This window comes from Rhinoderma darwinii, chromosome 5 (assembly GCF_050947455.1).
Source record: "Rhinoderma darwinii isolate aRhiDar2 chromosome 5, aRhiDar2.hap1, whole genome shotgun sequence".
In the NCBI taxonomy this organism is placed as follows: Eukaryota; Metazoa; Chordata; class Amphibia; order Anura; family Rhinodermatidae; genus Rhinoderma; species Rhinoderma darwinii.
In genome coordinates, this window is record NC_134691.1 from 253,491,163 (window position 1) to 253,512,730 (window position 21,568).

The 21,568-nt window shown below is 44.1% G+C and overlaps 1 long non-coding RNA gene across 1 annotated transcript in view; it reads right to left on the reverse strand.

The window, feature by feature from the left end:
* The window catches only part of LOC142652885 (uncharacterized), a 91,752-nt gene extending 72,994 nt beyond the window's left edge, over nt 1-18,758 (reverse strand). The window contains exon 1 of the long non-coding RNA XR_012847968.1: nt 18,523-18,758. This is a non-coding gene — a long non-coding RNA (uncharacterized LOC142652885). The remainder of the gene's footprint in view (nt 1-18,522) is intronic.
* Nucleotides 18,759-21,568: the final 2,810 nt, after the last annotated feature.

Consider the following 21,568-nt stretch of genomic DNA (forward strand, 5'->3'; position numbering starts at 1 on the left):
TGCCTTGCTGCAGTTCTGCTTGACCTGCTTTGCTTTGCCCCTGGCTTGCTTCTGTCTCCGTGCCCGCTCGGGTGTACTCACTTCGTCCTGGTCCTGACTGTTCGTTCGCCGCTCAGTTTCCTCGTGGCGTTCCGTGGCTACTGCCCCTTCCCTTGCGTGTTCCCCGTTTGTTTTCCTGTGCACTTAGACAGCGTAGGGACCGCCGCCCAGTTGTACCTCGTCGCCTAGGGCGGGTCGTTGCAAGTAGGCAGGGACAGGGCGGTGGGTAGATTAGGGCTCACTTTCCCTTCACCTCCTTCCTGCCATTACATAATTACAAGCCGTTACCTAGTCTACCATTTCTCCTACGCTGACGCTATCATGGACCCCCTTGAGACCCTGACCCAGCAGATGCAGGGCCTCTCCCTACAGGTCCAGGCCCTGGCCCAAAGGGTCAATCAGGGTGACGCTGCTTTAGTAGTACCCCTCACCTCTAGAACCCGACCTCAAGTTACCTGACCGGTTTTCAGGGGACCGTAAGACGTTTCTCTCCTTCCGGGAGAGTTGCAGACTGTATTTCCGCCTAAAGCCCCACTCCTCAGGTTCCGAGAACCAGCAGGTGGGTATCATCATATCCCGACTCCAGGAAGGGCCCCAAGAGTGGGCCTTCTCCTTGGCTCCTGACGCCCCTGAACTTTCCTCTGTTGATCGTTTTTTCTCTGCCCTCGGACTCATTTACGACGAGACTGACAGGACTGCTTTAGCCGAGAGTCAGCTGGTGACCTTACGTCAGGGTAGGAGACCGGTTGAGGAATACTGTTCTGATTTTAGGAAGTGGTGCGTAGCTTCTCAGTGGAACGATCCGGCCCTAAGGTGCCAGTTTAGGTTAGGATTATCTGACGCCCTGAAGGATCTGCTGGTTAGCTACCCCTCGTCTGACTCCCTTGACCAGGTTATGGCCCTAGCAGTACGACTTGACCGACGTCTCAGGGAACGTCAGCTAGAACGCTTCAGTGTGCTCCCCTCAGACTTTTCTGCGAGCCCCCCCGAGGTCCCGTCTCCTCGCCCCCCCACGGAGGACTCGGAGGTACCTATGCAACTCGGGGCCTCCATGTCCCCTCGACAACATAGGGAGTTTCGCAGAATGAATGGTCTCTGCTTCTACTGTGGGGACGAAAAGCATCTACTGAACACCTGTCCCAGGCGCAAGAATAAGAAGCCGGAAAACTTCCGCGCCTAAGTGATCATCGGGGAGGTCACTTGGGCGCACAGGTATTTCCCGTTAATGTGAAACGCAATAAAATTTTGCTTCCCTTTCAGGTCTCGTTTGCTGGCCGGTCTGCCACGGGCAGTGCTTTCGTGGATTCTGGCTCATCTGCTAATATCATGTCTGTGGAATTTGCTATGTCTCTAAAGATGCCTTGTATTGATTTACCTTATCCTATCCCTGTAGTAGGAATCGACTCAACTCCCCTTGCTAATGGTTATTTTACTCAGCATACTCCTGTTTTTGAACTCCTGGTTGGCTCCATGCATTTGGAGCAGTGCTCTGTACTGGTGATGCAGGGATTATCGTCTGATCTGGTTTTAGGCCTTCCCTGGTTGCAGTTGCATAATCCCACGTTTGATTGGAATACTGGGGATCTCACCAAATGGGGTAATGAATGTCTTATGTCATGTCTTTCTGTTAACTCTATTTCTCCCCGGGAGGAGGTAAACACGCTTCCTGAGTTTGTTCAGGACTTCGCCGATGTGTTTTCTAAGGAGGCCTCCGAGGTGTTGCCCCCCCATAGAGATTACGATTGCGCTATCGATTTGGTGCCTGGTGCCAAGCTTCCTAAGGGTAGGATATTTAATCTTTCATGTCCTGAACGTGAAGCTATGAGGGTGTATATCCAAGAATGCCTGGCCAAGGGTTTCATTCGCCCCTCGACTTCTCCTGTAGGTGCTGGCTTCTTCTTCGTGGGGAAGAAGGATGGTGGTCTTAGGCCGTGCATTGATTATCGTAACCTGAATAAGGTCACCGTAAGGAACCAGTACCCACTTCCTTTGATTCCGGATCTTTTTAATCAGGTTCAGGGAGCCCAATGGTTTTCTAAGTTCGATCTACGGGGGGCATATAACCTTATCCGCATCAAAGAGGGGGATGAGTGGAAAACTGCGTTCAACACACCCGAGGGTCATTTCGAATACCTGGTCATGCCCTTTGGGTTGTGTAATGCCCCTGCTGTCTTCCAGAATTTTATTAATGAAATCCTGAGAGAGTACCTGGGTAATTTTCTTGTTGTGTACCTTGATGACATACTGGTGTTTTCCAAGGACTGGTCCTCCCACGTGGAGCATGTCAGGAAGGTGCTCCAGGTCCTTCGGGAGAATAATCTGTTTGCTAAGACTGAAAAATGTGTCTTTGGGGTACAGGAGATACCATTTTTAGGGCAAATCCTCACTCCTCATGAATTCCGCATGGACCCTGCCAAGGTTCAAGCTGTGGCGGAATGGGTCCAACCTGCCTCCCTTAAGGCGTTACAGTGTTTTTTAGGGTTCGCCAACTATTACAGGAGATTTATTGCCAACTTCTCGGTCGTCGCTAAGCCTCTTACGGACCTTACCCGCAAGGGTGCTGATGTCCTCCATTGGCCCCCTGAGGCCGTCCAGGCCTTTGAGACTCTCAAGAAGTGCTTTATCTCGGCCCCCGTGCTGATTCAGCCCAACCAAGAGGAGCCATTTATTGTGGAGGTTGACGCTTCCGAGGTGGGAGTGGGGGCCGTCTTGTCCCAGGGTACCAGATCCCTCACCCATCTCCGCCCCTGTGCTTACTTCTCTAGGAAGTTTTCGCCCACGGAGAGTAACTATGATATTGGCAACCGCGAACTTCTAGCCATTAAATGGGCTTTTGAGGAGTGGCGGCACTTCCTGGAGGGGGCCAGACACCAGGTAACGGTCCTTACGGATCACAAGAATCTGGTTTTCCTAGAATCGGCCCGGAGGCTTAATCCTAGACAAGCTCGGTGGGCACTATTCTTTACCAGATTTAATTTCTTGGTTACCTATAGGGCTGGGTCCAAGAATATTAAGGCTGATGCTCTGTCACGTAGTTTCATGGCCAATCCTCCTTCCGAGAAGGATCCTGCTTGTATTTTACCCCCTGGTATAATCGTCTCTGCCACGGATTCTGATTTAGCTTCTGATATCGCGGCTGATCAGGGGGCAGCTCCCGGGAACGTCCCTGGGGACAAACTGTTTGTTCCCCTGCAATACCGGCTGAGGGTACTCAGGGAAAACCATGACTCCGCTCTATCTGGTCATCCTGGCATCTTGGGCACCAAACACCTCATTACCAGAAACTATTGGTGGCCTGGGTTGCCTAAAGATGTTAGGGCTTACGTCGCCGCTTGTGAGGTTTGCGCTAGGTCCAAAACCCCTAGGTCCCGACCTGCGGGCCTACTACGTTCCTTGCCCATTCCCCAGAGACCTTGGACCCATATCTCCATGGATTTTATCACCGATTTGCCTCCATCTCAGGGCAAGTCGGTGGTGTGGGTGGTAGTCGACCGCTTCAGCAAGATGTGCCACTTTGTGCCCCTTAAGAAGCTACCTAACGCCAAGACGTTAGCTTCTTTGTTTGTGAAACACATCCTGCGTCTCCATGGGGCCCCAGTCAATATCGTTTCTGACAGAGGGGTACAATTTGTTTCCTTATTTTGGAGAGCTTTTTGTAAAAAGTTGGAGATTGATCTGTCCTTCTCCTCCGCCTTCCATCCCGAAACTAATGGCCAAACGGAAAGGACCAACCAATCCCTGGAACAATATTTAAGGTGTTTCATCTCTGACTGTCAATTCGATTGGGTCTCATTCCTTCCCCTTGCTGAATTTTCCCTGAATAACCGGGTCAGTAACTCGTCAGGGGTCTCCCCGTTTTTCTGTAATTTCGGGTTTAACCCAAGGTTCTCCTCCGTCTCCCCTGGTTGTTCCAATAATCCTGAGGTAGAGGATGTTCATCGGGAACTGTGCACTGTCTGGGCCCAGGTTCAGAAGAACCTAGAGGCGTCCCAGAGCGCACAAAAGATTCAGGCGGATAGTAGACGTTCTGCTAACCCCCGGTTTGTCGTCGGGGATTTGGTCTGGTTGTCGTCCAGGAACTTGCGCCTTAAGGTCCCGTCCAGGAAGTTTGCTCCCCGATTTATTGGACCTTATAAGATCATTGAAGTCCTCAACCCTGTATCCTTCCGTCTGGAGCTCCCCCCATCCTTTCGCATACATGACGTCTTCCATGCCTCCCTCCTTAAACGCTGCTCCCCCGTCCTGGTCCCCCTCGAGGATACCTCCTGTTCCCGTTCTCACCCCTGAGGGGGTGGAATTCGAGGTGGCCAAGATTATGGACAGTAGGATGGTCCAGGGCTCCCTCCAGTACCTGGTCCATTGGAGAGGATACGGGCCGGAGGAGAGGACTTGGGTACCTGCCCGTGATGTTCACGCTGGGGTATTGATCAGGAGGTTCCACCTTCTCTTCCCCACTAAACCGGGTCCCCTTAGTAAGGGTCCGGTGGCCCCTCATAAAAGGGGGAGTACTGTTAGGGATCTGCCAGGTACTTCATCTAGGTATACTCCTGGGATTAATCAATCCACACCTGAGGCCAGACCTGTTCGACTGACACCATCTCCCACCAACCAGGGTGGCAGGCTCAGGAGTGGGAGAGCCTATCGCGGCCTGGTCTGTCGGAGTTAGCTCCGCCCCCTGTCCTTTATTACCTGCCCTGTTCTCTCCCTCAGTGCTTGTAATTCTTTTGGATTCCTGGCCCCACTGCTGCTTGCTCCAGCCTGCTTCTGCCGTGCTTCTGCCTTGCTGCAGTTCTGCTTGACCTGCTTTGCTTTGCCCCTGGCTTGCTTCTGTCTCCGTGCCCGCTCGGGTGTACTCACTTCGTCCTGGTCCTGACTGTTCGTTCGCCGCTCAGTTTCCTCGTGGCGTTCCGTGGCTACTGCCCCTTCCCTTGCGTGTTCCCCGTTTGTTTTCCTGTGCACTTAGACAGCGTAGGGACCGCCGCCCAGTTGTACCTCGTCGCCTAGGGCGGGTCGTTGCAAGTAGGCAGGGACAGGGCGGTGGGTAGATTAGGGCTCACTTTCCCTTCACCTCCTTCCTGCCATTACAAAAACAATCCAGTATTACACATGTAAAGGCAAAACCTCACCTAGCGTCCAAATTAAGTTTGAAGTGGATGCATCTGGAGCCATTCAGTAGCCTCTCCTGGGTTATGCAAGAAAATCACCTTGCCGTCAGCCACAATTCGAAGACGAGCTGGATAAGACATAGAATAAGAAATGCCACGATCCCTAAACTTCTTTACTTCAATAAATGTGGCACGTTGTTTCTGCAAATCTGCGGAGAAGTCAGGAAATATGGATATGACGGAGTTGTTGTGCTTTAGTGGCCCTTTTAACCGGGCAAGACGGAGAACGGTACCACGGTCTCTATGATTCAACATTTTAGCCAAAAATGGTCAAGGATTGGCACCTGGTTGAGGAGGTTTGGCTGGAACTCTTTCCACTACAAAGCAGGATGAAAAAGAAGTGTCCCCTAATGTATTTTTAAGCCAAGTTTCAACAAATGACTCCGGGGCTTGACCTTCAGTCTTCTCAGGGAGTCCAATAATGAGCAAGTTATTGCGACCCATCCTATTCTCCAGTTCGTCCATTTGGGATTGATAAGCCTCCATTTTAGGAGAAGTAGAGGAGAGTATTGTCATCAATGGATGAATCTTATCTCCCGTTCGGGATACTCTATCCTCTATCACTCCAATACGACCATGCAGATTTTGCATATCTTGACGTAGTAAGGTGACATCTATTTTAATTTCTTCGATTTTGCCTGTCAAGGAAATCTTACAGGTGTTAATGGCCGCCAACAATTGTGCAGAGACTTGGCGCAATGTAGGGTCAGGATCCATTTCAGAATCAGTGTTATCTCGTGAGTGGGAGTCACCATCCCTCACTTTGCCTTGTGTGGAACGCGTAGCACGGGGAGTGGATACAGTATCATCTTGATCTGTATGAGCAAACTCTTTTAACTTATCCATAGTGGGTTGAAGTTTAGATCTGTGCATGTTGTTTAAATGAAAATAAGCAACTGGCAAGTTAATGTAATAAATATTCAATTTTGTCTGTTAGGATATCAGGGTGAATCACCAACGTGTAGCAAGAATACTTAGCGGAGGAGAAATGCAGGGCAAGCTCAGTGTACAGTTCGTGGGAGCAAATATGCCCAAGGCAACAATGGTGTCCTGCTTCTATACGCCGCTCTCAGCAACAACAAGTAGGGAGACTGCCAAGCAGGGAAATTAAACTGAGGAAGGCAATATCGGGGTGAAGTATAGAGTACCCTTCAAATTCCGGTGCGGGCCTCCTACACCTCCACACCACGACACAGGCCCAAGGATCCTGGTGTATAATAATATGCCACGTGGTCCGAGCAAGAAGCGCGGCCTTTGCAGGGTGAGTAAGTCGTACCTGTCGCGACGACAGCTCCCGCTGATGTTTCCAGGTCCAGGACAACTACCGCCTCCGCATTCAGGGAAGGACAGGAACCAAGTGCTGCAAGATGTCCCTGCCGGCACAAGGAATACAGCCGAAACAGCAAGGCGCCTCCGAGATCTCCAGGCCACAGCAACACGTGGTCCGCACTTCACTCGGGAATCGTCCATCACCTGATCCAGCGAGGAGTCTCAAATCAGGTATGTAGAGTGCCAAGGGTATTATGGTCCAATTGCAGTCACTTATATGCACATAGGTATGCTGTCAACTCAGGCTAAGTTCAGGATATGTCCCCTGGAGTGCAGCTCAAACACGTCCGACCATCTTGACTGCTGGCCACGCCCCCCCAGTCAAATGTAGTTATAAACTGCATAGTATAGCATACAGTTAATCAGCCCATAAGACACATGTATAAAAAAGTATACTTATCAATAGGCTGTGTGCATAGTAGTCGACAAGGGGTCTCTGTCAATGGAGGCAGCTATATCATTCCTCCAACGAATAGGAGACACATAGAGCGATTCCTTCCTGACGCTGGGAGTGAGGTAACAACAGGTCAGACACACCTCCTCTTTGTTGTGAGCTAAAGTCTCCCAGATGAAAGGATAGTGTCCTACAGTGACTATATCATTACTCCAGCGAGTGAGATCCACAGAGCAGGGCAATTCCTTCCCAAAGCCGAGAATAAAGTAACGGCAGGGCAGACACACCTCCTCTGTGTTTGTCTGTTGAAGTCTCCCAGGCACAAGTGGTATCCTGCCGCGATGCGGTAACAGACTTTCCAATTCGGATGATTTTTAGTCACCATAGGTACTTGATGCGTACAGCTGTCAAAATGTATAGTTCCTACACCATTAGTGTGGTGTCGTCCTTGTTTGTCTCGCATGGCTGCAGGGTTGACTCCAAGTTGAAGTACACACCACCTCCGGTGTATCGCCCATTATTCCAGCTATGTCCAAATTTTCGTGCCAAGCATGTATTTCAGTTACCTCCAGACCAGACCATGGATTTCCGGTTGACGCGTTTCGTCACTGACGTGACTTCCTCAGAGCATATATTACGGCATCGGCATGGAGCCTCTATATCAAGGAAATGCCAGCCAATAGTGTCGATCGACTTACAAGCTGCTTTTTAACCCTAGTTGTCCCAGATCAAACTAAGGTATGTAATTGTAACAATATACAATTCAAATAGTAGAATACATTTCTTAAAGATTTCCCGTTGGCTATCCCCATGAAGGGAATATAGAGAGGAAAAGGAATGACCAAAAACTAAAACAGAGGGGGAAATAAAAATAAATATAAAAGTAAAAAATAAAAATAATAATAAAGATTTTGACAGCTGTACGCATCGAGTACCTACGGTGACTAAAAGTCATCCGAATTGGAAAGTTGCTATACTATGTATGCTATATTATTATATAGTCGCTGTAGGACACTATCCTTTCGTCTGGGAGACTTTAGTTGACAACAAAGAGGAGGAGGAAGCGCTCTGATATGTGGCTCCTATTCGTTGCAGGAATGATATAGCTGCCTCCATTTACAACTACTTGTCAACTACTATGCACACAACCTATAGATAAGTATACTTTTTTATACATGTGTATTATGGGCTGATTACCTGTATGCTATACTATGCCGTTTATAACTTCGTTTGACTAACTGTTATGTACATGTACAAGTCCCTATGTCCATGTACAGTATTTGCTTTGTGACCACTCACTATTTAAAGCCAGCACTCCATCTCCAGCCCATGGTAGTACATATGTATATATATATATATATATATATATATATATATATATATATATATATATATATGTGTATATATATATATATATATATATATAGAAGAAGAAAATTTGCAGCACTCCAACATGAAAAAAGTGGTGGTTTATTCAATCCAAAACAACAGCAACGTTTCAATCCTACAATAGGATCTTTATCAGGCTTGATAAAGATCCTATTGTAGGATTGAAACGTTGCTGTTGTTTTGGATTGAATAAACCACCACTTTTTTCATGTTGGAGTGCTGCAAATTTTCTTCTTCTATATATTATTACACGTCCGAGGATCGGGACGTTTTTGCTGGGCCCCTGGTCGATCATTCTTATGTGAGTGCTGCTGCCTTCTTGTTTGATATATATATATATATATATATATATATATATATATATATATATATATATTATATATATATATATATATATATATATATATATATATATATATGATGTCTGTTTGTTTGTTACTTTTTGCAAGATTGCAATTTTTAGTCTTTATAATAATTAATTAATAAACTTTGTAAAAAACTTTTTAAACATACTGAGCCGAGTGCCTCTCTATACCAGGATTTGCTTTTTTTTTTTCTTTTCTATGGACATTATACTGTGTTGGGCACTATATAGGGCATTATACTGTGGGGGGCATTATTCTTTTTTTATGGGGCAGTTTTTTTTATGATGGGATGGGGCGCCAAAAGATCATTTTGCATGAGGCGCCATCTATCCTTAGGCCGGCCCTGTTATTTTGCCCTGATGTACTCCGCACAGCCTACATATGCCCCATATTATAAACCGAAATACAAGCATTACCCCAAACAGAAAAACTACAAAGCAAAATCTGTGCTTCAAAAGCCAAATGGCGCTGCCTCCCTTCTTAGCTCTACAGTGTGCCAAAACAGCAGTTTACGTCCACATATATGGCATTGTCATACTCGGCAGAACCCGCTTAACATTTTATGAGGTAATTGTCTTCAGTGGCACAAACTGGGCACAACATATTGTGCACTAAAATGGCATATCATATCCGCTATGCATTCATTTCTAATGAAAAAATACGTTGGGTCAAAATGCTCACTACACCCCTTAATATGCCCTACTTTAGTAGTTTCCAAGATAGGGGTCATTAATTGGGGGTTTGTTTTACTATTTGACCTCAGAGCCCTGCATTGTGGGCCAATGCTGTGAAAATCATCAAAATAGGCCTCAAATGCGCCTGGTGTTCTTCACTTCTGAGCCGTCATTTGTCCAGGCAAATGATAAATGCCTTGAGGAGTGTAGTTTTGAAAATGAGGTCACTTCTTGGGGGCTTCCACTGTACTCTGGTACCTCAGGATTTTGCAAATGCGACATGGCGCCCAAAAATCAAATCAGCAAAATCTGCATGCCAAATAGATCTCCTGCCTTTCTGAGCCCTGCAGTGTGTCCAAACAGCAGTACAGAACCCATTGCCGGACTCGGGAGAAATTGCTTCACAAATGTTGGGGTGCTTTTTCTCCTTTATCCCTTGTGAAAATTAAAAAATGCAACATTGTAGTGTAAAAAATTTTGATATTTATTTTCACAGCCTAATTACACTAAGTACAGCAAAAAAAACCTCTGGGGTCTAATTGCTCACTATACCCCTCGATAAATTCCTTGAGGACTTTAGATTCCAAAATGGGGTCACTTTTGAGGGGTTTCCACTGTTTTGGTCCCTCAAGGGCTTTGCAAATGCGACAGGACACCCAAAAACTATTCCAGCAAAACTTGAGCTTCAAAAGCGAAATGGCGCTCCTTCCCTTCTAAGCCCTGCTGTGGGTCCAAAAAGCAGTTTATTACCACATATGGGATATTGCCGTAATCGGGAGAAATAGCTTTTCAAATTTTGGGGTGCATTTTCTCCTTTATTCCTTGTAAAAATTTAAAATTTCCACCTTTTATCCGAAAAAAAATAACTTTGAATTTCACAGCATAATTACACTAAATTCTGCAAAAAAACAGTGGGGTCAAAATGCTAACTATACCCCTCAATAAATTCCTTCAGGGTGTAGTTTCCCAAATGGGGTCACTTTTGGGGGGTTTCCATTGATTTAGTCCCGCAGGGGCTTTGCAAATGTGACATGGCGCCTCAAACCATTCCAGCTAAATTTGAGCTCTAAAAGCCAAATAATGCTCCTTCCTTTCTAAGCCATGCCGTGGGTACGAACCGCAAATTATGTCCACACATGGGGTATTGCCGTGCTCAGGAGAAATTGCTTTACAAATATTGGTGTGCTTTTTCTCCTTTAGCCCTTGTGAATATGAAAAAAATCTAAGCTAAAACTAAATTTTATGGAAAAAACTTAGATTTTCATTTTCACAGCCTATTTCCAATTAATTCTGCAAAGAATCTGTGGGGTCAAAATGCTCATTATACCACTGGATAAATTCCATAAGGGGTGTAGTTTCAGAATCTGGGCAATAAATATTGAGTTGCGTTTCTCTGGTAAAACCTTCTGTGTTATAGGTAAAAATTTATTACAAATGAATTTCGGAAAACAAAATGAAATTTGTAAATTTCACCTCCACATTGCTTTAATTCCTGTGAAATGCCTAAAGGGTTAAGCCGCTTTCTTAATGCTGTTTTGAATACTTTGAGGGTGCAGTTTTTCTTGAAGATGTGAGAAATTGCTGCTTAAGTTCTAAGCCTTGTAACATCCTAGAAAAATAAAAGGACGTTCAAAAAATGATGCAAACATAAAGTAGACATATGACAAATGTCAACTAGTGACTATTTTGTGTAATATTACTATCTGTCTTACAAGCAGATACATTAAAATTTTTGTGTTTTTCACAAAGAAATATTGAATTTATTGCTCAAATTTTTTCACTAACATAAACTACAATATATCACAAGAAAACATTCTCAGAATCGCTTGGATAAGTAAAAGCATTCCCAAGTTATTACCACATAAAGTGACCCATGTCAGATTTAAAAAAAAATAGGCTGTGTTTACAAGGCCAAATCTTTGCTGGCTCTCCAACGGGTTAATGCATTAGTCACTGCCCATAGGTGCTTTTACGGTGGCCACTAACGAGCTTTATTTCAATGCAATTGCCTTTTTTACGGCGCTGCATCGAAAAAAAGAAACACAGAGGGGAGAATGCAAATCTCCGAGGGCTGAGTGCGGACCTGCTCGAACAGGCGAAATCTAAATAAGTATCGATCTCGCCAGTTTAACCTCTCAGATGCGGAGCTCAATAGCGAGCGCCACATCTGAGCTATTGATAAGATCGCAGGGTGCCGGTGTCTTCTATGGCAGCCAGAGGCCTAATAAATGCCCCCAGGTCTGCCTTTAGGCCATGTAATCGGGTGATCGCACAGTAAAGTCCACTAGTGGGACTAATAAAAAAGTTTCAGAAAGTTAATAATAAATAAATAAAAATTCAAAGTGAAAAAAAAATGAAAAACCCACTTTTTCCCCTTAAAAAATGCTTTATTATTAAAAAACAAATAAAAAGTAAAAAAGTTACACACATTTGGTATCACTGCGACTGTAACAACTCAACTAACTATAAAGCTATTACATTATTTAACCCGCTCGGCGAACGCCGTAAAAATCAAATAAAAAGCGATGCAAGAACTGCTGTTTTCTGTGCATCATGCCTTAAAAAAAATGTGATAAAAAGTGATCGAAAAGTCGCATGTACTCCAAAATGGTACCAATATAAACTGCAAGTAGTCCCGCAAAAAATAACCCTCATACAGCTGCATCGACAGAAAAAGAAAACAATTATGGCTCTTCAATTATAGAGACACAAAAACAAATAATTTGAAAAAAAAAGTATTATTACTGTGTAAAGTAGTAAAACTTAGAAAAAACTATATGCATTTGGTATCATTGCAATCATAACAACCCGCTGAATAAAGTTATTGTGTTATTTACACCAATGGCGTAAATTTAGGATGCAAAAAAGTGTTGCAAACTTGCTGGTTTTTTTCTATTCCCCTTAAAAAAAGTTAATAAAAGTTAATTAATAAATTATACTAGCTTTTATACCCAGTGTAAATAATGTTATTGGAAGCATAAAATAAATTAAATGAAGCAATATATTCCTTACAGATTTATATAGTGTTGATTTAGGACTGCATGTTTCTAATCCAATGCTTTCTTGTAAACAATGTTTTTTGTCTTTTGATCCGGTGCCAAGATGTAGAGATTCTTTCCATTGCCAACTCTGGAGCAAGCAACATATAGTTGCCCATGGGAAAAACAGGGACTTTGAAGGTGTATTCCTGCTGCTTTCAGGGATTGACCTTGAGCCTTGTTAATTGTCATTGCGAAGGCTAGGCATACTGAGAACTGTTACCGCTTGAACTCAAAAGGAACATCATTTGGAGCGAGGGGAATGTGAGGAATAAAGACAACTACCCCCTTGGCACATCCTGTTAGTATGTTGGCCTCGATGACGTGATCCATCAACTTCTTGACACACAGCCTCGTCCCGTTGCAAAGTTTCGGAGCGTCAATGTTTCTCAACAGCATGATAGGTGAGCCACCCTCCAACATCAATCGATGGGCAGGTAAGCCAGGCGGCTCGAGAGAGTTCAGAAATTCTGTCGGATAGTACACCACCTGATCGGGGTCAATGACTGTGTCGGTGGACTTGTACAGCTTTTCTTGACCTGTCAGAGTCATTTGAATTTGCTGATTGATGGCATTGACAGAATCATTCTTTGGAGCCAGTATTGCCCGTTGACATAATCATTCATGATCTCTGTAGTTGAAGGCGATGTTGGGAAAGACACTGTTTGTAAGCTCTTCCACAGACTTGGGAAAATTTGCGAAATCATCATGGAAGCTGATCAGATCCGTCCCATTGTCAACTTGAACATCTCTATTCCCCAGATTGAGTAATCTGCTGGCAAACTCACCAGCTGTGGCATCTCCATGCAGATGAACTCGCATATTAGTAGTCGAACTCATCTTCTTCACATGCCATGCCACAACACCGACTGCTTTAAGCAAGCTTTCAATTCATCTGCGGGTGCTCCCTTTGGAAAAATAGGCAACGTCTGACGGAAATCACCGGCCAACACCAAGACGACACCTCTCATGACTGTATTGTTTCCACGCAAGTCCTGCAGAGTTTGATCCAGAGCTTCAAGCACCAACTTGTGTGCCATCGTGCATTCATCCCAGACAATCATCAAACATTTGCCACACCAGTACCTTTGCTGATGTTACAAACAGTAGACGCATCTCGAGTCAAGTTGAGTGGTAATTTGAACGCTGAATGGGCAGTTCTGCCGCCATCAAGCAATGTTGCCGCAATGCCTGAGGAAGCAACAGCCAGAGCAATCCTGGATTGTTGTCAGATCTTTGCCAACAACAGGTTTATGACAAACGTCTTTCCTGTTCCGCCAGGAGCATCCAAGAAGACAATACCACCAAAGTTTTTCACAATCATGTCCAAGATCTGATTGTACGCCGTCGTTTGGTCAGCAACCAAAAGTGGTTGCAAGATAAGTCTCCAGAGCGCTCATGTCATAGCATGTTTCTCGAAGCAATTCCCGTCCAAGTCTTTCATCGTTTTTACTTTCCGTCGTGGGAAGTCCCAGTTGCTCAAGTCTCTTTCCAACCATCATGAGGGTCTTTTCTTCAAGTAGGATCAATGACATGTTGAGCATTTGCAGAGTACAGCTGTCCAATTGGAGTCCCAGGTTTTGCTGCCGTGCTTGCAGAAGAACATCCTCCGAGAGGTACTCTTTGTACTTTTCCCACAGTTCAAGTGGCTTGGATGGCCCACACGACGTGAGTATGACAGCAAATAGGTTTCGTAACCTTGCTGGTAATTGGCAGGTTGCTGCTTCCTCTAAAGTCTTGTCCCAATGAAAATCACTCTCAATTAGTCCCCTTTCTTGACATGCTTAATTATAGGTTGTACAAACATGGTCGTCAACAGTCTTGAGGCTAACAAACAATGTCAGGCCTGCTACTGTGTGAAGAAGCAACTGGAGGAAGAAGCACTCGTGGTTGTTTGGGTGCACTGTGTAGACTCTGCCAAGAGCATCACTTGACTTGATTCCAACATGACCTTCAACTGGTGTTCCTTGGACTCTTCGCTTGAAAACTCTTGTAGATATACTCCACGTATAATACTTTGGAACATCGCAGTATAGGAGTGTCGTTGCAAAGTCATCTTGTTGGCAAAGCTTGAAGAATGCTGTCAGCGTGGTGTCTTTGGGCTGCAAAACTTGTTGTGCAGCAGTTTCCTTGGTGAAGTAGACTCTCTGTCCATTTTCCAAGTGGACGTTGAGATGACCTACCATCAGATAGCAGTCGGGAATTGGAAAGTCCAAAATTCGCCATACAGCCTCATTGCTACTGATGTGACGTCCAGTTTGGAAGCGATCGATTTCATCAATTGTTCTCTCTTGTCTTTCTTGGCGATTGATTTCATCAGTTGTTCTTCCTTGTCTTTCCAAGCCAAATGCTGCTTGATCCAATCCTTTGTTGACATATTTGCAGATGTACTTGATCGCCTTAACTGAGTTGCAATTTTCAACATTGACGTGAGATTGAAAGATCTTGGAAAGAAATGGCGAGTAGGGTAAAATCCATCTGTTGTCGACCTCGATGTCCTGGTAACTATTGCCAATCTTCATCTTCATCAATGCCGTGAACCCGCCTTCTCCCACTTTTCTTCCTTGATAAAGTGGATAACCATCATCTCCAGACTGAGTTTCATAGATCAGCTGCCTTGGGAATCTCTTTGTACAGAAGCCATCTTTCATGCATGGGGAGCTTGGATTCAGTCATCCACATGGTCCATGGACCATGTTCTTCATGATGATGTCGAATAGCTTTTGATCTTGTGCATTTGGGATCTCTGCAATAATGACAGAATCGATCTGATTTGGTCAGATCTTCTCCTTCAGCCAGATCAGTATATGTGCGTGAGGCAAACCTCGTTTTTGCCATTCGATTTGCACATGAAGCATTGAGTTTCTCCAAATACCTTGCCCTTCGTGAGGACATTCATGAACTTGATAACCTTTTGTCGAAAGACTCGGGCTACCAGATCGTCTCTATCAGTCGCTGATTGTTCTGGCAAAAGCTCTTGGCGAATTTCTTTCCATGTTGGGTTGCACGTAAAAGTAATAAACAGGTCAGGCCTTCCATATTTTCGCACATATGTCATGGAGTCTTGAGTGTGTTTGTGCATATGTCCAGGGCTCACTGTGAAGCTGGAAGACAAGATAACCATCTGACCAACATTGCTCGTGTTTCTATCATTGACGAAAGCATCTCGAAGGTGGATATTGCTTTCAGCGCGAAGTGCCTTCTGATTGAAACGGACAAAGCGAAGTCGCTCCGTTTAGATTTTGGCATACATATCAAGCAAAATCTGATGGAAAAGATTTCGGCCCATCAAGAGATGATTTGAATGGCTCGCCCGCATCATAATTCGATAGGCATAGGTCATGCACGAAACTCTTTTCCCGGCGGTAACATTTCCAGTACTTGGATTTGTTTGGAAGATTTGAATATTGTATCCGTCTTCGCCTTGCCAAAAGATCAGTGGGTACTGAAGTGCGTCATATGATCGATGGGTTTCAGAAACTCTCTGCAGTTGATTATCACGTTTCTGCAGCACAATATCCCGATTTTCAAATTCCCCAACGTCGACGACAGCAACTTCATTGACAGTTGGTGCGTTGTATCACCGCTCATGCTCTCCTGTTGGCCTTCGGTCAGCCTTGATTACCACTTTGTAGTTATCCGAAGTCATCATTTCCAAATAGGTCTTGAATATCTCGACATAACAGTGATGTTCGTGAAGCATCTGCTGCAGTTCCAGCAAAATGTCGGCCGAGTTCCAGGGACGTTGCTCTGTCGTTGCTGAAATTGAAGATTTTCATCGCCCATGAAATAAATCTGACGAAATTTTGGTGGTTCATTGGGCAATGGCAGGAGCGATCCAAGTCTATGGCAAACTTGTCCCTGAATTTTGAAGGTGGGCATGAAGCCTCTCTCTCGAATTTCGTTCACGCCAAACAAAGTCATCTGGAAGCAAGAGTTGTAGCTCCTCAAATTTCCCAGAAAGTGCTTGGTTTGGGGAGCGTTCGCAGTCATCTGTGACTTGAGTGGTTCTGGTGGTGCAGTAAGAGGGAGTAGTTGAACCTTGCCAGCAGAGCAGCACATGCCAGGTGGCTCTGACTTCCACTTGTGGGCTTCACAATGTTCACAGGTCGTGTCCATGTTTCCAATAATGACCAAGTCGTGCAGATCATATTCAATTGTTGGGTCGTATTTCATAGCAGCTTTTTCATGCAATCCCAAGACGTTCGTCGAGAAACAATATTTCTTGCGCCTTGTGCTCGAACCCGACGATCAGTTGCTTGAGGTGTTCCTTCAGCTCTTGCGGTCGCTTGTCGCAATCTTTGATCTTCAAGCTGAGCATTGGTCATTTCTGGCGTTTCTGCTGCTCGCCGTATTCTTTGAGCCAAGTGTCGACCTTCTCTTTGTTCAGGAGTTTTTCTTTTGGGAGCCATGGTCAGTGAAAAGTAAATTTCAGTAAAAGTGACTTTTAAATCAATCAAAAGTGGCAAAAGGAGGCAAATTTTGTTCGATGTCCAATGCAATCACAAATCGCTATTGGTTTCTTTTTCAACCAATCAAAGTGACTTTTAAACCAATCAAAATCTGAAAAGCTTTGTGAAATGTCCAATCCAATCAAAAATCGCTACTGGTTTATTTTACAACCAATCAAAAATCGTGTTTGTTTGTTTTTCAACCAATCAAAAATTGTTATTGGTTAGCTTTTCAACCAATCAAAAATCACGATCAGGCAAGTGTGTACTTCGATGCAAATTGAAAAGTGGATGGCAGTGAAAAGTAAATTTCAGTAAAAGTGACTTTCAGTAAAAGCGATTTTTAATCCAATCAAATATCGCAAAAGGAGGCAAACTTTGTTCAATGTCCAATCAAAAATAGCTATTCCCTGATCGGGCTTCAAAAAAACAAACTTTATATAGTTCTATCCAGTATCAGGCTGCTCACACCAACTGCCTTTGACTGTAACAAGATGGCTGCCATCACCATAGTAACCAGCACAGCACATTGAGCAGCATTTATCAAAACTGTTTAATAGAAAAACATATCCTGTGGCCCATAGCAACCAATCAAAGCTCAGCTTTCATTTTTTTCCCCACTGCGCTGGAAATATGAAAGCTGCACTGTGATTGGTTGCTATGGTCAACAAATCCAGTTTTTCTATTAGACAGTAGTGTTAAATGAGGTTCAATCTTCTCCCATAACTCCCAAGATGTCTGCCATTGCAACTAACACAACACATTGTTCTCATATAAGGAACAAGATGGCTGGTATCACCATAGCAACCAGCACAATGCATTCTTCTGACATAAGCCCCAAGATGGCTGCTATCACCATAGTAACCAGCACAACACATTCTTCTCATATAAACTACAGTGGCTCTCATTATGAGACATATATAACATTGTAATTTTCAGTAAACACTAACATTGAAAGTCTAATTTATATCAATAACCAAAAGAAATGTCTAACATGGATATAAAAATGACCGTTATAATGGATTGTGTCCATAATAAATCTGGAGACAGCTCCTTTAGCGTACTTCTGTTTGGGGGTCCCTTAATGGCCATTTACTGCCCCTGTAGCCTTTAGCATCTTTTGTCACAGAAGAACAATAACGGGACAACAAAATGGCAAATGGGCATCAAGGGGGCACTGAATAGAAGGACACTAAAGGGGCAATAAGTGGCGAATGGGCAGCAAGGTGGCACTGAATCCTCTGTCCATTTGCCATTATTGCCCTTTTTAGAACCCCATCAGTTCCCACATTCAGTCAGTGATTTACCTGCTGGGCTTCCGGAAAACGCTTCCTGCTTGAGCTGGAGCCGCCCTGGAGAAAACGTTCCCTCGGTGTCTCCACCAGCCCTGGAAGCGCACAGGAAGCGTGGTGTCTCCTCCCTGTCTTGCGTCCCGAATGATGTCATCACGCCTGTCTCGTCATTCAGGATGCAGGACAGGGTGACCGGACGAGCGGTGGCCGGGGCGCGGGGCAGCCAGTATGAGGTCGTTGCAGTAAGTGAGTGGCACCTGACCCGCTGGCGTCCCGAGTAGTGGCCATGGCACGGGGCATGTACTCCTGGTGGCGCCCCCCTTACAGTGCGGCGGGCGGCGCCCTGTGCGAACGCACTGGTCACACGTACCTAACACGATACTAACCTTTATCTAGTATAGAAGAAGGACTGTGATGTCTCTCATGTTACATGTAGGAAGTTGTTCTGATCATGTCCTAGGAAAACACAGCAGAGATGGCTTCTGTTTGTAGCAGGAGATGGAGTACGGTCTTGTGAGGAATATTGTGCGTCCTCTCCTGGATGTGGAGTCTGGTGGCAGCAGGCGGTGTATTAGATGTGTGTCTGGTCTCTGAATAATGTACCGGGAGGCAGATTATGATGTCAGCAGCAGCAGTGTGACATCACTCTGGTTGTTACATCCCTACCAGCAGCCAATCAGGTAAGCTTTTATAATTTCCAAAGCAGGTATTAAAAATCCATGCAGCGATCTGATTGGTTATTATGGCTTACAGATGACGTGATCCATTTTAAACCAATGAAAAATCGGGCTTCAAACAAACTTTGGAAAATATGTAATAGATGTACCCCAAAATGGTGCTATTAAAAAATACAGCTTATCCTGAAAAAAAAACAAGACCTTAAAGGGAATGTGTTGCCAGCAAAACATGATTTTTTTTTTTTTTAGTTAAACAATTAGTGTATAGGTGATTAAACATTGTTCTAATTTTTTTTTTTTTTCACGAGTCAGGAAATATTATAAATTGGATTCAATTGGATTCTAATTTATAATATTTCCCATTGCTGGTCACTAGATGGAGCCATTCCCAAAATTGCTTCATTGCATGTGGTAAAGCAACCACATTGCTTTATGCTGCAAAATTGGGTAAAAAGCCCTCGCTCTAGTGAGCTCTCAGCATCCCCCCTCCTTTATCCTGGCTAGTGCCGGGAGAAACGAGGGGTTTGAACGGTCTAACCTCCTACACTGTGTGTCGCCATTTTTTGAGCTAACACACAGTGTAGAAGGTTTACATACAGTAGTAAACACACACTGAACACAAACATACATAGAAATCCCTTACCTGCTCCAGTCGCCGCCGCTCCCTCCGGTCCATCCGCTCCGTCTGCTGCCGCTGCTCCATGTGCACAAGTCCGGAAGCCGCGACCGGAAGTAGTAATCTTACTGTCCGGCCGCGACTTCCGGTCCACAGGAAAATGGCGCGCATTTCAAATTGAACTGTGTGGCATGCGCCGTTCCCACACGGCGGCGTACATGTTAGTGGATGGAACGGGCCCCGTTCGCAGTCCCTATGAGACTGGAGCTGCCGTATTCCATGTCTGTATGTGTCGTTAATCGACACATACAGAAATGGAAAAAAAAATGGCAGCCCCCTTAGGGAAGAAAAAGTGTAAAAATAAGAAAAAGTAACACACAAACACACAAATTAATCCAAACGTTTTTAATAAAGCACTAACATCTTTAACATATTAAAAAAAAAATTGTGGTAACACTGTTCCTTTAAACACCTATGTCAACGCAAAAATAAAAAAGTTATAGCTCTTTTAATGAGACAATGGAAAAACATAAAAAATAGCTTGGTCATTAACCCCTTCCCTCTTTAGCCACTTTTGACCTTCCTGACAGAGCCTCATTTTTCAAATCTGACATGTTTCACTTTATGTGGTAATAACTCCGGAACGCTTTCACCTATTCGGGCGATTCTGAGATTGTTTTCTCGTGACACATTGGACTTTAAGATAGTGATAAAATTTGGTCGATACATTCAGTATTTAATTGTGAAAAACACGAAAATATAGTGAAAAATTGCAAAAATTAGCATTTTTCTCAATTTAAATGTATCTGCTTGTAAGACTGGCAGTTATAACACACAAAATTGTTGCTAACTAACATCCCCCATATGTCTACTTTAGATTGGCATCGTTTTTTGAACATCCTTTTATTTTTCTATGACCTCACAAGGCTTAGAACTTTAGCAGCAATTTCTCAAATTTTCAAGAAAATTTCAAAAGGCTATTTTTACAGGGGCCAGTTCAGTTGTGAAGTGGTTTTGAGGGCCTTATATATTAGAAACCCCCAAAATGTCACCCCATTTTAAAAACTTCACCCCTCAAAGTATTCAAAACAGCATTTAGAAAATGTCTTAACCCTTTACATATTTCACAGGAATTAAAGCAAAGTAGAGGTGAAATTTACAAATTTCATATTTTTTTGCAGAAATACATTTTTAATACAATTTTTTTTATAACACAGAAGGTTTTACCAGAGAAATGCAACTCAATATTTGTTGCCCAGTTTCTGCAGTTTTAGGAAATATCCCACATGTAGCCGTAGCGTGCTACTGGAATGAAGCACCGGCCTCAGAAGCAAAGGAGCACCTAGTAGATTTTGGGGCCTTATTTTTGTTAGAATATATTTTAGGCACCATGTCAGGTTTGAAGGGCTCTTGCGGTGCCAAAACAGTGAAAATCCCCCAAAAGTGACCCCATCTGGGAAACTAGACACCTCAAGGAAATTATCTAGGGGTGTAGTGAGCATTTTGACCGCACAGGTTTTTTACAGAAATTATTGGAAGTAGGCCGTGAAAATTAAAATCAACATTTCTTCAAAGAAAATGTAGGTTTAGCGATTTTTTTTCTCATTTCCACAAGGACTAAAGGAGAAAAAGCACCGCAAAATTTGTAAAGCAATTTCTCCCGAGTAAAACAATACCCCACATGTGGTAATAAACGGATATTTGGACACACGGCAGGGCTTAGAAGGGAAAGAGCGCCGTTTGGCTTTTGGAGTCCACATTTAGCAGGAATGGTTTGCCGAGGCCATGTCACATTTACGAAGCCCCTGAGGGGACAAAACAGTGGAAACCCCCCACAAGTGACCCCATTTTGGAGACTACACCCATTGAGGAAATTATCTAGGGGTATAGTGAGCGATTTGACCCCACAGTTTTTTTGCAGAAAATATTGGAAGTAGGCCCTGAAAATAATAATCTACATTTTTTCAAAAAAAAATCTAGGTTTAGCTAATTTTTTCTCATTTCCAGAAGGACTGAAGGAGAAAAAGCACCACAAAATTTGTAAAGCAATTTCTCCCGAGTAAAACAATACCCCACATGTGGTAATAAACGGCTGTTTGGACACACGGCAGGGCTTAGAAGGGAAAGAGCACTATTTGG